Source organism: Anoplophora glabripennis, unplaced genomic scaffold, assembly GCF_000390285.2.
Source record: "Anoplophora glabripennis isolate ALB-LARVAE unplaced genomic scaffold, Agla_2.0 scaffold454, whole genome shotgun sequence".
Lineage (NCBI taxonomy): Eukaryota > Metazoa > Arthropoda > Insecta > Coleoptera > Cerambycidae > Anoplophora > Anoplophora glabripennis.
In genome coordinates this window covers 1-20,827 of record NW_019416575.1, presented here as the reverse complement: position 1 = coordinate 20,827, position 20,827 = coordinate 1, and the positions used below count along the sequence as shown (strand labels likewise).

At 33.0% G+C, this 20,827-nt stretch overlaps 1 long non-coding RNA gene across 1 annotated transcript; it reads left to right on the top strand.

The window, feature by feature from the left end:
- The first annotated feature begins 16,360 nt into the window (after positions 1-16,360).
- On the top strand, positions 16,361-16,972 carry LOC108912370. Its single transcript, XR_001964543.2, has 3 exons — positions 16,361-16,461; positions 16,518-16,635; positions 16,730-16,972. It is a non-coding gene; the product is annotated as an uncharacterized LOC108912370 (long non-coding RNA).
- The last annotated feature ends 3,855 nt before the right edge of the window (positions 16,973-20,827 follow it).

The following is a 20,827-nucleotide window of genomic DNA, read 5'->3' as shown; positions in this document are numbered from 1 at the left end:
TGTACACGTTATTCTGTGACACCCTGTATAGGAATTTAATTAAAATTCAACTCAATTCAGATGGATACTAATTCCATTTTAAAAACGAAAGATCCCTTAGAAAATGCCGAGTCTGCAGACTTCCTCAGAATAAACTTTGAAACCGGGGATTAATTCCTCTGGCCGGTATTTGCATTTGAAGTGTACTGACCTGTGACCTTCCTGACCTTGACTTTTAATATGAGTCCTTTCCAAATTCCGAGTAGCTCCAAACTCTGATCTCGGTTGGCATTATTTAATCCCGATTTATATTGCTTCTGAATGTTGGCCGAATTCTAATATTATTTGCTTTGTGATTGTTTAGATGCATGCTGTATTTTATTTATTTATTTACATAACAACTATAGGAAATAAACAAAAGAATAATATTAATAGAAATCCATCTGAGTATTTCCAATGTCTATTTTTTTACAAATTGACTTTATAATAAGATAGACGAACAAAATGAATGAAACTTATTTTTTATTACATTATTATAACTCTTGTTATACACAATCATACAATATATGTACATTCAATAAACTAGTAAATGTGATGTTAAATCTATGCTTGATATTGAGAATTAAAACATATTATTGCTTATGGTAACATTTGTCAAATCGAAACATCAATTCTGACAGAGCAAGACGCTCAACTAAACTGTTATATAAGTAACTTGTAAAGCATGATTTACGAATGCGTGGTAAATTTATTTAAAATGAAACAGTAAAGGCCCGAGACAGGAACCCTGTGGGGTAGCAACATCGAACTTTGACGAACTGTAAACACTCAGGATTGTAGGATGTTAATAAACAAAACAAGTTATCAAAGACACCAGTCGTATCCAGTTTATTAAGCAGAATACCTACCGTATTGCAGTGTAAAATACTTTACTGAAATCGTTATAGATGACATTGGCTTGATTGCCGAACTCTAAAGCAATACAGAGATGCTGAGTTAGACATAAAACCCTTCATGAAACCATGTTGAATTGGTGTAATTTTTCGATGAATGTTACTATAAATTATTATACAAGGTGTCTGCAAACTTTATCGTCAACGTTTGATTGCATATTCACGATAAATTTGTGTAATATTATCTTGGTTTTATAATTTTTGATATGAACTTGTGGATTTATTTTATGAAAAAACTACAGAAATAAAAAAAATTTTTTGTTAAAAATGTTTTATCCAAATTGGTATTTTTTTTATTAGTCGCTATACAGTTGTGCTAATTACGTTAATGATGTTACGTTTGTAAATTCTTTGAAAGTAGGGATTACATTTAATTAAATTGTATTAATCCGCTATATAAGGAAATAAAATATTTGATTAGGCCTTACAAACAATCGCATCGCCACATAGAAAGCCATAAAATTTGATTAAACTTTATAATCAACCGCACAGCTGGAAAAGGAAATGTAATAAGTCCGTGATAAACTTAACTGGTAATAAAAGGAGAACACACCGGAAAGGCTAGTAATTTTAAGAATATACTTTTTATGAATATATTTATAAATGCATTAAAATAAATCCCAAAATTATGTTAATGCACAGAAACAACAGTGCTTTCATCATTTTAAACAAGCAACACGTATTAATAATAAGAAGATATCGTAATACTTAATAATAGTTATTATCATTTAGCTGGGCCTTTTAAATAAATAATCAAGTACCTATTTTCAAAGAGCTTACTAGTCTCATGCTAGAAAATTATTTATTTCCTGGGATACTGATAAAAAACACTTTGTTTATAAAACTATTTTTCATCCAAAATTTTTTTATTACGATCGTTTCAGATTTTACCCCATCTTCAAATAAAAGTATCAAAACGTGAATTATTATAAAATTTCTTTTACAATTGTTATTATCTAATAAAATAAAAAATTTTACACGTACAACTTAGGTTAAAATATTGTTTAAAACCTTTAAACATATTATGCCAAAAATAGTATTAATAAATTTACGATTCTATTGTATTGTTAAACAACCAATATAATTTAACTAAGTCGGAGGCAAAATGATATGTGAAACAGAATATTTTCACAATTTATTATTTTTTATTATTTTGACCTATGTAAGTTTTAAAGTGTTTTACTTTATTTTATATATTTTTAGGTATAAATTGGCCCATTCGCTGCCCCGTTCGAGCTTGCGTTACCACCACCTGATTTTTTATTGTGGAGCTACTAAAAAAAATATTATTTATAAGGAAATATCCAATACCATTGAAGAATTGATGAACAGAACAAGAGACGCTACTCAAACAATAACACCTTTAATGATTAGAAATTCTACTGCTATGGTTACAAAACGTCGTCAGAGTTGCATTGCAGAAGAAGACAGACAATTTTAATATCTAAGACAACCCGTGTCAATTTTCAAATATCAAACATTTTACTAAAAAAATTTTCATTTTTTCAAGAACTTTAGTACCATATTTTGTGTAACACCACTATTTACTTTTATTTGTCTAGTTGATCTAATTAGGACCTTGGCTATAGAGCATCATTTTCTTACTCTTCCCCATATAGAGATGCGGTTTGTGCTGTTGTTTATATTTTCTCGAAAAAAGGGCTATAGACTCGTCTATCAGATTTGCTGTATCTATGACAGATTCGCAGTGACCCTTGGAAACAAACAAATTTCTACTACTATCAAAACGTTTTACGTGAAAAATTTCGCAAAAAGAGACAGAATTGTGGCGACATAAATAATGGCAATCATAACAATGCGTCCGCACACTCAGCTTTGTCAATTCATCAGTTTGGTGCCAAAAGTCAGGTTACTGTCTTCTCTCAGCCTTCTTACTCGCCAGATCTGGCTCCTTGCGATTTTTTCTATTTTCGAAATTAAAATCAGTTCTGAAAGGACGTCATTTTCAGATTATTGATGATATGAAAGCAAATTTGTGACAGACTTTAAAGGTCATTTCAAATGAAACTATCCAGGACTGTTTCGCGAAATGGAAACAGTACTTTGAAGGAAACAAATACCAATAATGTATAAAATTAATATAGTTTAAACAAATAAAGTTCGTTTATTTTGTTAACAGACCTCGTATATTTAAAACGATGCGTATCATATGCGTAAAATTCAGTCATAAACATTAAAGGCTATTCCTTGGTTATAAATTTATATAATACGCAAGTGCAAACACATACATTCTTTAGATAATTTGATGACATTTTTTTATCCATATCTTTAAGAATATAATCAACCAAGAGACTGTAAAACAGTGTAGTTTCTGCTCATCAGTCATCACTAATCATTTACTTGACAAAATTAAGATTTGCAAGGCAAGCTATATAATAGAAATTAAATACTTTCTTAAACAAAAATTCCTACAAAACTGAAGAAAATCTGAACATGTAAAAATATTAATAATTACTGACCATTATTAACAACTCGTTCAATATGGTGGTTATTTCAATATTTTTCAGTCAAACTAAAAACTAAGTAATCTGAAGGAATATTGAAAAACCTTAAAAATTTTCCACTATGTCCAACAATGTAGACGGCAGAAATATTAAGATCCTTTTCCAATAAAATTATCGCAGTAATTTTATATTCGTTAGTTCGTGCCAACAAACAAAGTTAATCTTGATTTTTTATTAACTTACACACCTATAAAAGAATAATGTTTAACAGAGGTTTGCAGAAGGGTGTTACCAGTGATTGGTTTGACAGTTATAGTGCCCAAAAGGTTGATATTTGTTATACAAAACAATAACTTCCTTGATATGTTGCTAATTCATTAAAGTTTAATTCAAGATAGGATAGTTTTGAATTTCTTTCAAAGTGAACCATTTATGCAGGGGAAAATTTGTATAAAATATATTCTTTCAACTTCACCAATATGAAGCATTTCTTCTACTATGTTATGTTTTCCTGTTGTTTGTGGAAATTCTTAGAAGCATTATATTATAAAAATGAAGGTAAGTGCATTATTTATATTCATGGAGATACGTTTATTATTATTTATAATACATACAGTGTGTACAAAGCAAATATATGTACATAATATAGAGAAATAAACAGTTTACATGTCAAAAGTCAAACTTAAGTTTGAAATATAAAAAAATGAAATAATAATGTATAGTTTTTTTAGTTTTGGAAAACACATATACAAATGAAGCTGCATTTATTCCTATCTTTAAATTTGGAGAGAAAAGTTATTATGTTGGAGAGTTAAAGGTATGAATATTGATATAAAGCAATTTCAAAAAACGTAAAGTTATTTAAAATATCTTAAAAGCTTTAGGATCTTGAGTGTTCAAGTTTTTATATTCTTGGAAACAAAAAAATGGAAATATTACGGATTTAATCTTTTTTAGCTGACTTATTTCGAAGCAGATCAATTTTGCAGAATCATCGACATGACATTAGTAGCAGTTCACTCAGGTGAAGAGTTAGAAGCATTGTGGGACTATATTAAAAATTCGTGTAAGTGCCATAGTATATTTAAAAATATTTTATTGTAAAGTCGTGCAGCATGTGTGAATCGTGCTGTCGTCATTTGAGTAAAATTAATCAATTATTTAAAAACAACTATATCGTTACTTTTTATGAGCAATAGTCATAAAGCGACACTGAAGATTGTGTTAAATATTATAAAAAATCGTGCTTTATTTCTTTTTCAACATGACATGTATTAAAAGTAAAAAATGAAGGTAGGTAATACTGATAATATTCAAACCGAAAAGTTAGTTAGTTTTTAATAGTGCTTTTTAATTTGTCTGTGAACTCATTTAACTATTCAGTGAATATGTTTATAAAAGAAGTTTCCGTATAATCTAACTATTTCTAAAATTTATTAATACTTTACTAATGACATGCAAAATACATTAAAATTCGTGTCCAAAGAGTAGTAGTACTGGATAAAAACAGAACAAATTACACAGGCACACACAAAAAAGTACAAACCCAAGAGACCCACATATTGTTTCCGAAGGAATTCGATATACTGAACACGATCCTGTAGTCAAAATTCATTACTTGCCCATGAATTTCGGAGAAAAATTAAATTATCGGGTGAAAACTCCCATGTATGGGTCAAAACTGATTGTTTCCTAAATTTTGTCCAAATATATTATTTTATAGGTATTTTGAGGCGCTGAACACGATGCCATTAGTAAAATTTACCCATGACCTCAGAAAATCCACTATTTGGGTGAAAACTGGCCAGTATACTACGAAAATGATTTATTTGGACAAAATTTAGGAAAAAATCAGTTTCGACCCATATTTGGGCCTGTTTTCACCCAAATAGTGCATCTTATGAGAAATTTCGAGGTTATGAGTAAATCCCTAATGGCATCGTGTTCAGTGCCTCAAAGTACTATGAGAATGATATACATACACAATATCTAGAAAAAAATCAGTTTTGACCCATATTTGGGCGTTATCAACCAAATAGTGGATTATCTGAGAAATAGAGAGGTCAACGCTGCAAAATACTACGAAAATGATAAAATTTTATACATAATTTAGGAAAAAAACACCCAAAAATTTCACTTTTCTCCGAAATTCATCGGCAGGTCATGAATATACAAGATCTTGTTCAGCCCATCGAGTTCTTTCTGATATGAAATGTGGGTCTTGGGTCTTTTTTTGTGTGCTTGTGTTATTAACGTGTAAATCTAATCAGAAATTTCTAGGTAGCGAAAGGAAATTCTGGACTTCCGGTTCAAAGCTACTAGATGAGAACAACTGGATTTGGATGTCGACTTTGGAAGTTGTGGAATTTACCAAATGGAAAATTGGAAAACCTAATAATCAATATAATGAAAAGTGTCTCGAGTTATCGAGTTTTGAAAACAAAAGGTTTCTATTTAACGACAAAAATTGCAAAGAAAAGCTTGCCTTTATTTGTGAAAAGGATGGCAGCAGAAAATTGGTACAGGAAAACAAATCAAGTAAATATTATTATATATGTAATAAAGAATTATATCGGGCTAAAGGCAAACTGGAAAATTAAGGAATTACGTCAATTCATCGTCGTGACAAAATACTGCATTAAATAAACATTTGTAAAATTAAAAGGCATCACATATATATTTACTACATGCCAGAGCAAAGCCGTCAATTCTTTTTGTATATTTTTGTGTATATCAACTTAAATTTAAACTTAAACTTAAACTTTTCATCATCAGTTTATTAAAACTGTTTTGCGAACAGAACCGAACATCTAAATTTGTCCTTTTTAGCATTATGATCTATTTAATGGAATATGATGTTTAAATTATGCTGAATATTAAGTAGACAGGCGGCTTGATAGAATTTCCCATAGCGGTGAAAAAATAATAAACCATTTTCCTTTGCAGAACAGACATACCTTTTTCAAAACTCCTACGTATCACCTAATATTAATTTACTACATTTCGGCAAGAAGAATTATTATATTGGCAACAATTTTAAGGTAAGTAAAGGCAATACCTAAGTAAATTGCTTAAAATAAAACTAATCAGTTTGAGAGTACCACATTTTGGAATTATCAAAACAATATAAGTACACTCGCATCAAGATTGTCCTCAACCTCAAAATTGACTTTCTCTCCTAAAACAGCTTGTACTTGAATGATATTTTAATAATATATTTTCTGAATAATTTGTTTTCTGTTTCACATAATTATTTCTATTATTAATTGAAATATCCAGTTGAATTAAAGCGCATTAGTTTAGTATAAAAAATATTAAAAACGTAAAACATAGTAGTATTAATAATACCACATGTCCCATTTAATCCATACACGTGAATATCTCGTCAGTGAAGCCTCTGGTCCAAAGATGACCTAAATGAAGGTTGTTCAGTTTATGGGGGAAAGCGATTGCTGATCTAGAATTTGATCTTAACCGTGATATTGAAGGTCAGTTGAAGGTCAATTTCATAATTTTAAATGACACCCTCTATTTTTTATCCTAGGAATGGATTTGGCAGAAAATGTTACAGCCGGATGTGTCTCGACTTTGACCTTGCGGTCATGATCAAGGTTACAGCGAGTTCAAATGATTCATCACCCCCGAAACAATCTCGGAATAGGATGTTTGCCCCCAGAGTGATCTTGACCTCCACCTTCGAAATCATTTGAGGTCGACTACAGAAATCCACTTTGATGACTTCTACAAATGTTTTTAGGGATATTCGGGACCATGGATCGGTGATTTTAGATTTAATCTTTAAGGTCATTTGAAGGTTGACATTGTTTATCTTTATATAGGTATTGGTATTTCAGTTTTGCTTGAACATGTAATTTTCATCGCACCAGAAACATATCCAGCTTTTCCCAACTTCTCAATTATCTCTTTCTTTTGCCAGTACTTTCTTTTACTCTTTAATCTCATGCTGTGTGTTTTTTGTTCCCTTGATATAATAATGTTTACATTACGGACACGAATTCAAACAGTTGCGTTTCCCTCATTTTCCAATAATCCAACTTTAGTTGCATCGTCCCATTTTTCGAGTCTTTATAGATCCATCTAGTACCATTGATAACAATCAAACACTTAGAATATATCCCTGTTCGACACCTGTCTTTATCTTAAATTCTTTTGATTTCTTATTGTTTATCTTATACATACTCTTTATTATCTTTATCGTCCTTACGTTTTCTTTTTCATTTTTCCAATACTTCTTTCTTAAACCCTGCTGGTCAAAAACTTCCTCAAGGTCTATGAAGCATATATAACCTGCTTTTGTTTAGAAAATTTTCTTCTCTTATGAGAAAACATTAGCTCTTTTATCCAGTTTAAAGCGACATTTCTTCAATCGTTTTCACTTATCGTCCTTTTCAATATTTTAATATCTTTTCCGGTAATCTAGATTATTTTTCGGTAATATGATTCAATATTCCAAACTTTTGGTATCTGTGTATAATAATGTGTTTATTATTTCATTTAAAAATGTCTTCGTATGTGCAATTCCTTCTGGATCCATATACCTCATGATTTCCAAAGTTATTTTATCTCTTCCTGATACTTCTTTAGTCCTCGCTTTATTGAATCAATTAACTCAAATTATCAAGGTCAAGAGAAAAATTTTGCAAAATCATTTTTTTAAAGTGGCAGGTTACAACTTTTGGTCGTCTGGCACCAAGGCTGTAGACGGAAAGAATTGGATGTGGCTGTCGACAGGAACAACCATAGGATATACTAATTGGCAAAAGAATCAGCCCGACCATTCTGATGAACAATGTCTGGAACTCATACAAAATAACTATGATGGATTATTTTGGAATGATGCGGAATGCAGCAAACAGTTTTATTTTATTTGTGAGAACTACGGTGACAATTCGATTTACGAAATTGAACCTTCTTATTCCTCAAGTCATATTGTGACTAAATCTGCTGATGGACATACTTATTCATATCAATACGGTTAGTACCAATCAAATTTTTTTATAATAATTATATAAAAACAATTCAATTCAATTCAATGTGAATGTAATTTTTATTTGTGACACTTTTATTTTAAATCAAGATTAGTAGGAAGTCTTTATAACATTATGATACTATATGGGATTACTTAAAATTGGACGTATTGTCCTTACATACCTGTCTCTTACTTCTCTCGAAAAAGTGATTTCACATCTTCGGACCATTGTTGGTAATGTCAAGTTGACAAATTCTCTGTATTAAAAGTTGTTTAAGATGTTTTCCCATATTCTCTTAGATGGTTTGCCCTTTCCTGTTTAATATCAATTCTTGTAACGTCTAGAAATAATTAAGAATGAAATAGGTTCCTTGGTCAGCAGTTTCCTTAATTTTTGTTTAAGGATGGAAACTGATGCACCCCTGGTTGCCTATATTATACCGAAAAGTAGTAGAAAAGAACCCTTTTTTATTCCAATATATCTTTTTAAAGCAATGGAAGAAAGTAGTAAAATTTCATATCACATTTGGCAAAGTATAAACGAAGACAGTAAAGCAAAAATTAATTGGGATAGGTAAATAATTCGTGAGAAATTAATTTCTAAATATAAAGTTTTTTTGGACTTACAAACAAACGATTATTTCTTGTTCAACACTTTATTATTTAAAAAGTTATATTGGAATAAAATTATTAAAAAATATTCAATCATAAATCACATTATCACATTATATACTTTTTGTGGATGATGTCGCAGTAACGGAAACGTTGTGTAATCTACTAAGATTAGAGTAGTATGATCTTTTGTTTGTAACAGAACAGTTGTGTAAATTGTATGGTGATAATTGGGAGAATAAATAACGTCTTAACAAGTTCGCGAGTGTATCATTTGCAAAACTAGGAATTAGATTTTATCAGAAGTGGGATACTAAATCCGGAATCTGCGTGTTATTTCTGGGTGGAATTGGTGAAGGCATTATGGGAAAAAACAGAAGGAAACAAAAACATCAGCGTTGCCGTGGGAGCAGCTGCAGTTCTACGGAGAGTACTATCGACTCCAAAAGAAAAAAAACAGAGTCAGAGAAAGCCCGTGAACGTTCGTTTACTCCACCTCTACTGATATCAAATGGAGATGCTATCAACCGCGAACCAGGTTTGCTAGATATAGTTAATTTACTAAAAAACGAACAAAGGGCTAAAATAGGCATGTCTGTTAAAGATATTGATATAACTGAGTTTAATCCTATGTTGCACGATATTAACGAGTGGATAGCAAAAACTGACGAACAGGCAGCAATTTACAACTGGGACGATATCAATATTTGCCATTTAGCTATAAATAAGTTAAAGGGGCCTGCTGAAACATGGTACAAAAGCCTACCAGCTATTCCAAGAACGTGATTCGAATGGAAGTCCTTACTGGTGGCTACGTTTCCTTCCATCCGTGATCTACACACCTTGATGACTAATATGTTAGCATGCAAGCCAAAAGTAAATCAAAATTTGTATGAATATTGTTTCGAAAAGTTAGCGCTCATTCGTAAAATGAACCTAAATTTAAGCGGTTGTGACGAAGTCGATCTTATCGTGGGCAGCTTAGGAAATTCAAATGTTAAGTTTGCAGTTAGAGCGGCTAACATAACCGACTCATCTAGATTAGCAACTTACCCGAACTCGTTCGAACCTGGCACATTTTCTGAAACTACTTCAACGCTGAATCGTACACTACCCCCAAAGAAGAATAATAAATTACCCTTAAATGAAACCAAGCATGTTAGCGTATGTTTTAAATGAAGACAGCCAGGTCATAAGCGGTATAATTGCCCCCTGAATGTACCATATGTCGATCGTAGTAAACTACATTGCAATTATTGTCGTAACGAGGGGCACACGGTTGATAATTGCTTCAAGAAAAATAAAAGGACACATGGTGTTCTTCTGATAACAAGAGCCGGTGCGTAAAATAAATTTTATAAATCTATAAAAATCAACGATGACGTTATAAATCGTTGCTTCATCGACTTCGGAAGTGAATGTTCGCTTATCACCGAACGGTTAGCGGAGCAAAAAAAAAATGGACATAGAGCACTGCCAAGTCGGGTCATCTTAACTGTTTTTGGTGGAACTGAGATCGAAGTTTCTAGTATGGTGTCCTGTTGGGTTACTGTTGACACAGTCTGTTTACCCATCGATCTATTAGTCGTAGAGAAATGCATCCCGGGGAGCGAGATAGTGATTGGACAAAATTTTACTGAAGATCTTCGGATCAGATATTGTCGTGTAGGGCATGCATTGCTGTTCAGTAGTTCATCATTGTCTGTTATTGCTATACAACCTGTGCAGCGTACCGTAGACAACCAAATTATTAGAGTGGGAATTGATGATCAAGTAGTCCAGGAACGAATTAAAGGATTGATTGAAGACTTCGCAGAGTGCTTTCCAAACAAAACTTCACAATTGGGTTGTATCGCTGGAATTGAAATGACCATCATGTTAAAGTCCGACGTTCCCATCGTTCAACGACCGTACCGACTATCAGAAGTTAATCATGAACTCCTGTAGAATGGGACCATCCGCCCTTCGCAATCGCCATTTACTAGTCCCGTCATAATGGGTAAATAAACAAACAGTTAAAGAAAACTATCCACTACCCATAATAGAAGACTTGATAGACAGACTAGCTGGTCGAAAATATTTCACAACCTTGGACTACCGATCAGGTTAAAGTAGCCAACGAATCCATCTCTATAACCGCCTTCATTACCCCCGATTCAAAATATGAATACTTAAGGGTGCCATTTGGCCTAACCAATGCACCTTATGTCTTTCAACGCGCAATGGACATGATTTAGGCTGATTTGAGACACAACAAGGTTCTAGTCTACCTAGACGATATTCTAATTCCGTCAACGACCATTGACGTTACGCCTTGAGACGTTAAGAATGATCTTAACCCAACTAAATAAAAATGGCGTTGGCCTCAACCTCGAAAAGTGCCATTTCCTCTGCGAAGAAGCTGAGTATCTAGGATACCTAGTTAAAGATGGTCAAGTGAAACCAAGTCCCGGTAAATTGACAGCGATCGAGAAATTTCCAATTCCTAAGGACGTGCATCAAGTGAGACAGTTTCTAGGGCTAGCAGGACACTTCCGAAAGTTTGTGCCACAATTTACACATAGAACTAAGCCTTTGACGCAACTGTTGAAAAATCAGCAGTGGACATGGTCATCAGAACAACAAAATGCATACGAGTATCTTAAAGTATATATGACTGCAGCCCTCATACCCACTTTGTTCGACAGTCGAAGGGAAACCATCTTATATACCGATGCCAGTCGGATAGGACTAGCGGGGATATTGGTCCAGATAGAAGAGAAAGGGTGATTGGCTATTATAGCAAAACAACGTCCCCGGCTGAACAACGATATCATTCATTCGAGTTGGAGACTTTGGCCATCGTAAGATCCGTAAAACGGTTTAGCCATTATCTGTTTGGAGTAAATTTTACCATTTATACTGACTGCTCTGCTGTGAAAAACGCCATGACAAAAAATATCTCAATCGCAGAATAGGAAGATGGATCCTCGAGCTCCAAGAGTACGATTACCAGATTCTCCAGACCGGGAATTCGAATGAGTCACGTAGACGCTCTAAGTCGAAACCCGGTTATGGATCCCTCTCGAGGGGTATTTGCTACGGTCCTCCGTTAAAACGACTGGTTATTATCAGCTCAGGGGTCAGATAAAGAAATTACGAATATTAAAAATGTATTACAGTCAGGGGATCGACAGTTGAACAAATCTATATTTAATGACTTTGACCTGCGCAGAGGACTAGTACCGACGGACGGTGCATGGAAATCGAGCATTACTTCCCAAAGCATGTAGGTGGAAAGTTCTGAGATATAATCATGATGATATTGGCCACTTCGCTTTCAACAAAACTTTTGAAAGGATATCTAGCAGCTTTTGGTTTCCCAAGATGAGAAAATTTATACAAAAATATTTAAACGCCTGTATTAGCTGTATGTAGCATAAAATTCTACTAGTGAAAATATCGTCTATTGTTAGCACCGGCAAAAGTCGCAAGCTGGTTCCTAAATGGAAGGGGCCATTCAGGATTTCTAAGGTGCTAGAAAATGACCGATATGAAGTCACGGGTATTTCAGGATCGAGTAGATTGAAAGTCCCTTACACTGGCGTGTACGCGGCGGAGCATATCAAAAGGTGGATTACCTTCGCCAGTGTTCAGTCAGGTAATGGAGAGGAAAGTTACAGGCCGTCGAGATCCTTGATCTCTGGGCGCAGTTAAAATGCCGTCGAGATCTTTGATCTCTGGGCGCAGTTAAAATGCCGTCGAGATCTTTAATCTCTGGGCCCAGTTAGAATGCCTTCGAGATCTTTGATCTCTGGGCTTAATTAGAATGCCGTCGGGATCTTTAATTCCTGGGCGTTATCAGAAACCGTTGGAGATCCGGGTCTCAGGGCGTGATTAACAAACTGTCGAGATCGCTGGTCTCTGGACGTTATCAAAGCCACTAGAATTCTTGATCCCTGTGCATAATCTAGAGCCGCTGGGAGTTCAGAACTCCCTGTGCTGTGTATTGTTGTGCTATTGTTGTTTTCAACTGTATAGCCACAAGTCGACGATCATCCAGTCAGGTTGGCCGAATGTGAGCGCCTGCTACGCGCGCTAACCACAACGGGCGCCCGCCCCTGGGTTGGCCGGATACTTTTTGTGGATGATGTCGCAGTAACGGAAACGTGTAACGTATTAAGATTAGAGTAGTATGATCTTTTGTTTGTAACATTTGTGTAAATTGTATGGTGATAATTGGGAGAATAAATAAAAACGTCTTAACAAGTTCGCGAGTGTATCATTTGCAAAACTAGGAATTAGATTTTATGTCTGACATTTAATTCGCTTGATTTGTAATAGATGTCGCACTAGTAAAAATTAATTTTTGAATGGACTCGGGTTATTTTTAACGAACAGCTGTTGTATTGTGGTCAATTTGGTATAACCTGATTCTGAATTGGTAGTCATGGTTTCTGTTAATTGATACGTAAATATTTAAAGAAAGTCATGATCATTTTAGATATATTATTGTATAAAAGTATATAACTAAGGGTCGAATAACACTATACTAAAATGAGAATTAATTTCAGTAATTGATTAAGAACTTTTTAATCTTGCATAGTATCATACACAAATTGCAACAAAAATGTTGCAGTTTTTGTATGATACTATGCAAGATTAAAAAGTTCTTAGTTAATTAATGAAATTAATTATAATTTTAGCATAGTGTCATACGACCCTAACAGTGGAAATCTATACTATTTTATAATTTTAGGAAATATGAAATATAAACAATTTTTTTTTAGTTTATTTAAAACAATAATTTATAATTAATATACCTATATTAGTATGTCTACGGTTAAAGTGGATAAGAGGGAAAACATTTTTATTTTCAATTTTACTGGGAAAAGTAATTCGTAACAAAAAATATTTTGCTTTTTAATTGAATATGGTTGTTATGAAGAACTTTAATTTTATATATATACACGGTGATCAGAAATTAATAACATTGAAGAATAAACTGCTTCTGTTTTTGATAATATAAAAAAATGTTAATAAGAAAAATTGTTCATAACGGAAAGTTATGTTATAATTACGATTTGTGAATAAAGTGGCTTACTTTGGTATAAACAGAAATGAAAAAAAAATTTTTTAATAATTAAAATTAAGTAATTCTTGATAAAAAAAAGTCGCGGTTGTAAATATAAATAGAATTTTAACTGTGAATATACATAATAATGACAAAATATAAAAAATATGTACGATATACTTATTTTGTCCAAAAATTGTGTAAAGAATTATGTACAAAAGGACGATTTGAGACTACATTTTTTTTATGAGAAATATTCAGTTCACTTCACTTGAAAAAATAGTTGTAGGTACTTTAGTACCTCCAATATAAACAGAAATTCTATGGAACAGTGTAGTTTAATAAATATGTAAATAAACAAAAGTAATAAAGAAATAAATAGAATAGGTACTGTAAAACGAAAAAAATTAAAAAATCATAAAATAAAATTATTTATTTTTATTAATTTGTGCTTCTATAATTTATTGTGGATCCATACATCTTTTTCCCTGTGGAATATTTTTGTATATTATTTCAGGTTGTATACAATTTTTAAAAATTGTTCCAAATTTGTTGCCATTGATTTTTTCCATAATTCTTCATCTTTCTTAATTTGTTCTACATAGAGCGGGTTGTTTTCACCACTATAGGTATATTACGAAATAACATATATACTTCTTCCGGTTATATTTAACTGTCTCTCTATCTGAAAGTAAGAAATGAATTTTACCAGATAATATTTGTTATAAACATTAAATATAGATAATATAATTATACATTTTTACCTATTACGCTTTTGATTTACCATAATGATATATCTAGTCATATATAGGGTGCCACAATAATGCGATAAAGTTTAGTATACAGGGCTGGAAAATCCACATGGTCCATCTGCCTCTGCATGAGAGCGACAAAGTAAAGATATCCGTGCGATAGACAAGATGGCTATAGTGAAGACGTTTCCTAATCTGAATAGTCACCGCCCGTTTCGGGCTAAAAGTGGGAGTGACTATTCAGATTATGAAACTCGTCAATGTAACCATCCTTGTCTATCGCACGGATTTCTATTACTTACTTTATCGCTCTCACGTAACGGCAGATGTACCGTGGGGACTTTCCGAACCTGTATATACTAACTGCCTGTAGTAGCGATACGAAAAAATTTATTTGCTCACATTCACATTTTATTATTATTTCCATTATTCATTATTTTCAGACCGAATTAAACATTCAGAAAATCTTGTTTTAGGCCTGAAGATTTTGCCCTATACAACTATAACTGAAAATAATTATAAACTTTGTCACACTATTGGAACAGCCTGTATGTGCATTGCAACAACAATGTCATATTTTATATTACGTCTAAGTAAGCGGAAAGTCCATTGTCGCATAAGTAATTTTTGTTTTCAAATAATCAAATACAATACCTACATATTTATTTTAATACCTATTATTTACTTGAATTTATTACTAAATACAACTATGCCTAGCAAATTGTAATACTTACTCTGTTAATGTTTTTTCTTTCATAAAAAATAGTAAAGTCCACAAATAAAATATTTCGCAGCAACAACGCAGCAATAAAAGATAAAGATCCACACAAGAAATAACTACATTCGCACCTGCTCTAGTCCGAATCCATATAAGTACTAAAATGTAGAATATAATATGAAATAAAACTTTTAGTTGGTTGCAAATGTTATAAAGTACAACCACTTGCCATCCTCCTCTTATGTAAATATGTACATAATAATATGTAGAGGATAGAAAATAGAAATATTTTCAGAACAAAAAACCGGCGACCGCAAATTGGAGTTTTTATTATTTTATTACCCTTCTCTTATCGTATGCAATTATGCGATAGCAAGAGAGTGGGATGGACGTATAGGCCGGCCAACTGATCATCGTGCACGTGCACGTGCACCTGACGTACCGTCATTTTCTCATTTTTTTTAGGTGTATTTTGCCGGAATTTGAATGAATGAAATAATCGTACTATTTTTACTATAAACCTATTTCCTGTAGCGACATCTATACGAATATTGTAGTACTTTGTTAGATGAAACGGGACTTCAATTTCCGTTCTTAAATCACATCGTTTTCAGGGCAATATCAAGAAAGTGAGCAAGTGAAAGCCAAAGAGGAGGCGGAAAAGAAAGCAAAACAGGAAGCAGAGAAGAAAGAGAAAGAAGAAGCAGAAAAGAAAGCTAAAGAAGGGGCGGAAAAGAAAGCAAGAGAGGAGGCAGAAAAGAAAGCGAAAGAAGAAACAGAAAAGAAGGCAAAAAAGGAAGCAAAAAAAAGGCAAAAGAAGAAGCAGAGAGAAAAGAAAAAGAAGCGAAGAAGGAAAAAAAGGAGAAAGAAGAGAAGAAAGATGCGTTGAGATATGAAATAACATTAGACGGAGGACGGTACCGATTCAGCAACATAAAGGTAAGTAACCAAAACCTTTTTTGTTTTTAGTACTGGATAATCATTGCTCCTTTTAGGTAAATCACGAAGAGGCCTCTAAGATATGTAAGCAGTATGGACTCGAACTTATTACTATACCAAACAAAGAAAGGAATAATTTCATCTATAATTTAATTGAACTATATGGTAAATCTGGTAAGTAGCTATATCGGAATTACTTGTACAAATTAAAGGTATATTTTATATGTATCACATTACACCAGGACTTAAATGTTTATCAAATGTTTAGATGGCAAGTACTGGACGTCAGGAACAAAAAGGTCCGACGACCTGTGGATATGGGGGGATCTTCGGCCTATAACTTATTTCAATTGGGCCCCTAGTGAACCTGATAAGGATCAGTACTGCCTCCAAGTGCGAGCTACTGGCCTGTGGCATGATCAGGACTGTGACAGCAATTCTTTATTCATCTGTGAATACTCTATTCCCAGTTACAGTAATACGTATAATACATACCAGACATATCAAGCATATGTAGAACCGTATTACTCGAAATAAAAGGGTTGCTTAAACAAAGCAAAACATGTATCTAAAAGTTGAAATAAATTGTATAAAATAAAATTTCAGCGTAGTTAAATACTTTTTCCAGATTATCCCATCATTATTGGCATAAGCATTAGTTTAGTGTTGATCAAAATGTTTGCTCACATATGTTCGAAGTGCATACCATTATTTGGTGGCCTAGTTACAATAAAGGCTGCCGAGAAGTCGTAATTTGACCATCATGACTCTTGCATTTATGGTTATGTTAAGGATCAGTTATACACAAGGCGATACGACAATGCGGAAGAATTGAGAATAAATATTTCAAGTGATATACTCAATACATCCTGACATGATCAATCTAGTATTCTGCTTTTGTTTTTATATAATTAAACCATACTTCCCCTCTACAAAGTTAGTAGCCAGCGCCTTCCGGTCAATAAAAAAATGGAAACACACAACGTAGGTATTCCTTATGACGATCACATATTTTTGGCCACAACTACGTTTGTTTATATTTTTTGATCGAACCCGGGTATGTTATACTACAAACCCATAGTACTCAAGCTAAGGTCACATCGTTTAGATTTAATTCTAAAGCTTTCAAATAATCCCACACTAAGTTGTAAAATATTAAACGTATAGTATTCCATAACAGAAATAATTAACGTTTTCAGCCATAAATTTGGAGAAGCTCTTAAAATTGGAACGCTGTTATGGGTATCCACGAAATTTGTAGCGTAGCAAAAGATGTGGCATCGTATTTGAAGCTTCCAAATTGGGAAGAGTATACAGAAATTTATTAGAAACATTATCTACTAAGTTATCAAATATATTAGATTGATTTGTTTTACAAAACGCATTCAAGAATTTCTGTGAATTCGAACACCATCTGTGCAATTTTAATTTTAATAATTATAACATTTCCATAAATTCATTTTAAACTTTTACCAATGTTTCAAGCCGAATTAGTACCTAAGTTACTGTTTGTAACTCTATACATACTAATTCCTCATTGGGATGATCTCAGCACAATATGTTTTGTAAAAATAATTCACATGGATTAATTTTTTGTCGGTATATTTTCTCTATGTCCGTTATTGCCACAAATATCAAATAGTTCGGGTTGAACTGTGAGATCTTTCAACATAATATCATTTAAAGAATAACAAGTTTTTAAAGTTTTAATTGAAGTCTGAGTTTAGTAGTAGTTATTGCTTCTTTGATTACACAATGGTGAGGTACGATTTTTTTTTATCTCCTACGGTACATATTTACCGTGATTTAAAGAAATAGATTCATCTATAAATTCTTTATATTGGGAGAACAGTCTTTTCTCCCATTTTTCATCTTTTGGAGATAAAATATGTTTACTTCCAATTTCCCTTGTTGCCAGTATGAGATCATTTAAATTACAAATTACCTTTGGTAATATTTTACATGAAACGTTAAAGTTTTTATTTATCATGCATTTTAGAAATACTTGTATATTAGAAACACCTGAAATGTGAATATTTGTTTTATACGGTTTTTTATGTAGTTTAGTTTGTTAACTAAATCTTGAAATATAAATGAGGTTTAACTTCCGTTGTATAAGAGAGCTTTTGCTTGTGTTCCGTCTATTGCTATGTTACATTAGCTATCGCTAACAGTACCTGTATTCCTCTTGTATAGAGACTTGAGTCAGTACTAACGGATGAAGTTTGCGAAACTTCTTGAGACTTATTGTTTGGATTAACTTTAGGGGCTGAATTTTGTCCCACTTGATTGAGTGACATTATCTGACTTTTTTGAGTGTTCATCATCAGGGTGTAAGTGAGAATGATGGTTACCTCGACAAATTGCACATTTTCTTGACGCACAATTTTCTAGGGAATACCTTGAACCAAAACAATTTAAGCTTTTTCGAATAAACTCATATGCTTTGCGTATATCAAAATCTAGTTTTTGACCAAAGCTATTGATAAGTAATAGATCCCACTCTTTTGTATTGACTTTTAATGCTTCTAATGAATTTAAAAGTTGATTTATGTGAGTTAATAATTATCTTGTTTTAATAAGCTTATTTATTATTATTAGTTTATTATCACATCTCTCATATAATATGCCCAATGCTCTTTCATAGTTTTCCTTAACCAGTTGAAGTTTATTTATTAAATTTAATGGTTTAGCTTGTAAAGCCGATTTCAAATATACAACCTCCTGAATATCTGTTAATTGAGAATTGTTATGAACTTGTGCCGTAAATAAATCTATGAATGATTTCCATACTATTTATATTTGAGTTTTGTTCTTGGACATCAGAATATTTTTCAAAAGCTTTAATTAATGCGGTTTCTCGTATAACATATTTGTTCACATCGATATTTTGATTTTTGTTTATATTTAAAAATGTTTCGATTCTACTCTACTCTTTGGTTAATTTAAGCTTCTATATTTAGTATTTAGACTAACAAACTATTAGCTATTTAATAATTTGATAACTAGATGACAGAATTTTCTGACATTGAAATTGTCTTATTATTCAAAGGGAGCGTTTGATCTTGAGTATGAAATTATTGCACATGCGAATTCTGCAATATGGGTAACGTGAATATGCGAAAAGTGCGGAAACCTCGGGATTCCTGGATTTGAATATGAGAGAATGAAATTTTCTTTATTCATTTTAAAATAATGACTAGAAAGGTCGGCAAATTCCGCTGACACGGAGTTGACTTCGCCGATTCGTAAATATAACATTTTTTGAAACACCCTATATATAAAAGTCATCAACATCGTAACTTCATAATTATCTCTAAACCGTTCGAAATTCAACGCAATATTTTTAGAAATTCTGTGTATAAAAAGTATTTGAAAAGTTATATTTTGTTCTTATGGAAAGATTTAAAAAGAAAACTCCATAATGAAGGTATAATACGGCAATAAGTAAAAAAAAAAATTCTTAGGGACCCCGTGCGAGGTTCGAACCGTCGACCTTCAGCTTGCAATGCGTCTCTTTTACCGCTGAGCCATCATCGTCTCTAGATAGAATTTGACCGCATCGGTATTTAAACCTCCGTTCATAGGCGAAGTAAATAAAAATATTCGTAATATTAAATATTGCATTTTTCTGCCGTAAAATTTTCCGCAAAGAACTCGGAACGATATAAAACATAAAAATAATCGCCCATCGCTGTACTGGCGCCGCGGGGACGGTCGGAATCGGAAAAGTTTAATCAGTTTTGACAATTCTGACGTTTCTATAGCGGTGACAGTTTGTGTCAAAATATTCTTAATCCCGTCTTAAATTACATTTCGTAATACAAGTTGAGGGCGATATAGATGAGAGATAACGATGCCACGCGATACCTGTAAGGTGTCCCGGTAGCGTATAGGGGACGTCGTTGGGTAGAGGGAGCGGCTCGTACGCATAGAGACTCCCGACTCCCTCTCGAAACAAAGCGCAGATGCCGGCCGTACCCATCAAGGAAAATATGACTCCGCGGAAATAGCGTTTTGGGCGACATCATCCCGGCTTTACGAAAATATTGGGGTTTCGCGAGAGAGAGATGCAAAGTGCATAATCTTTTTAAAAAGCAAATTTCGGCATCAAAGAGTAAAAAATACCCTTTGAAAACGTCCCGTGGCGACGAAGAAGGGACGAAACTCGCGCATAAAAGCTGAGCAAACCCTCGATCGGTCCTCGGAAAAAAGCCTTTAGTATTTTCGACCATCAGAACGTCCGACGGTGGGCGTTCCCGTCGGGTTCTGTCTCTCTCCCACAGCGAAAATTTGCCGTTTTCGTCGAGGAGCCTCGGGAATGCGAAATTTTTTTAATTAACTTATGGAGTGACGACAATAATAA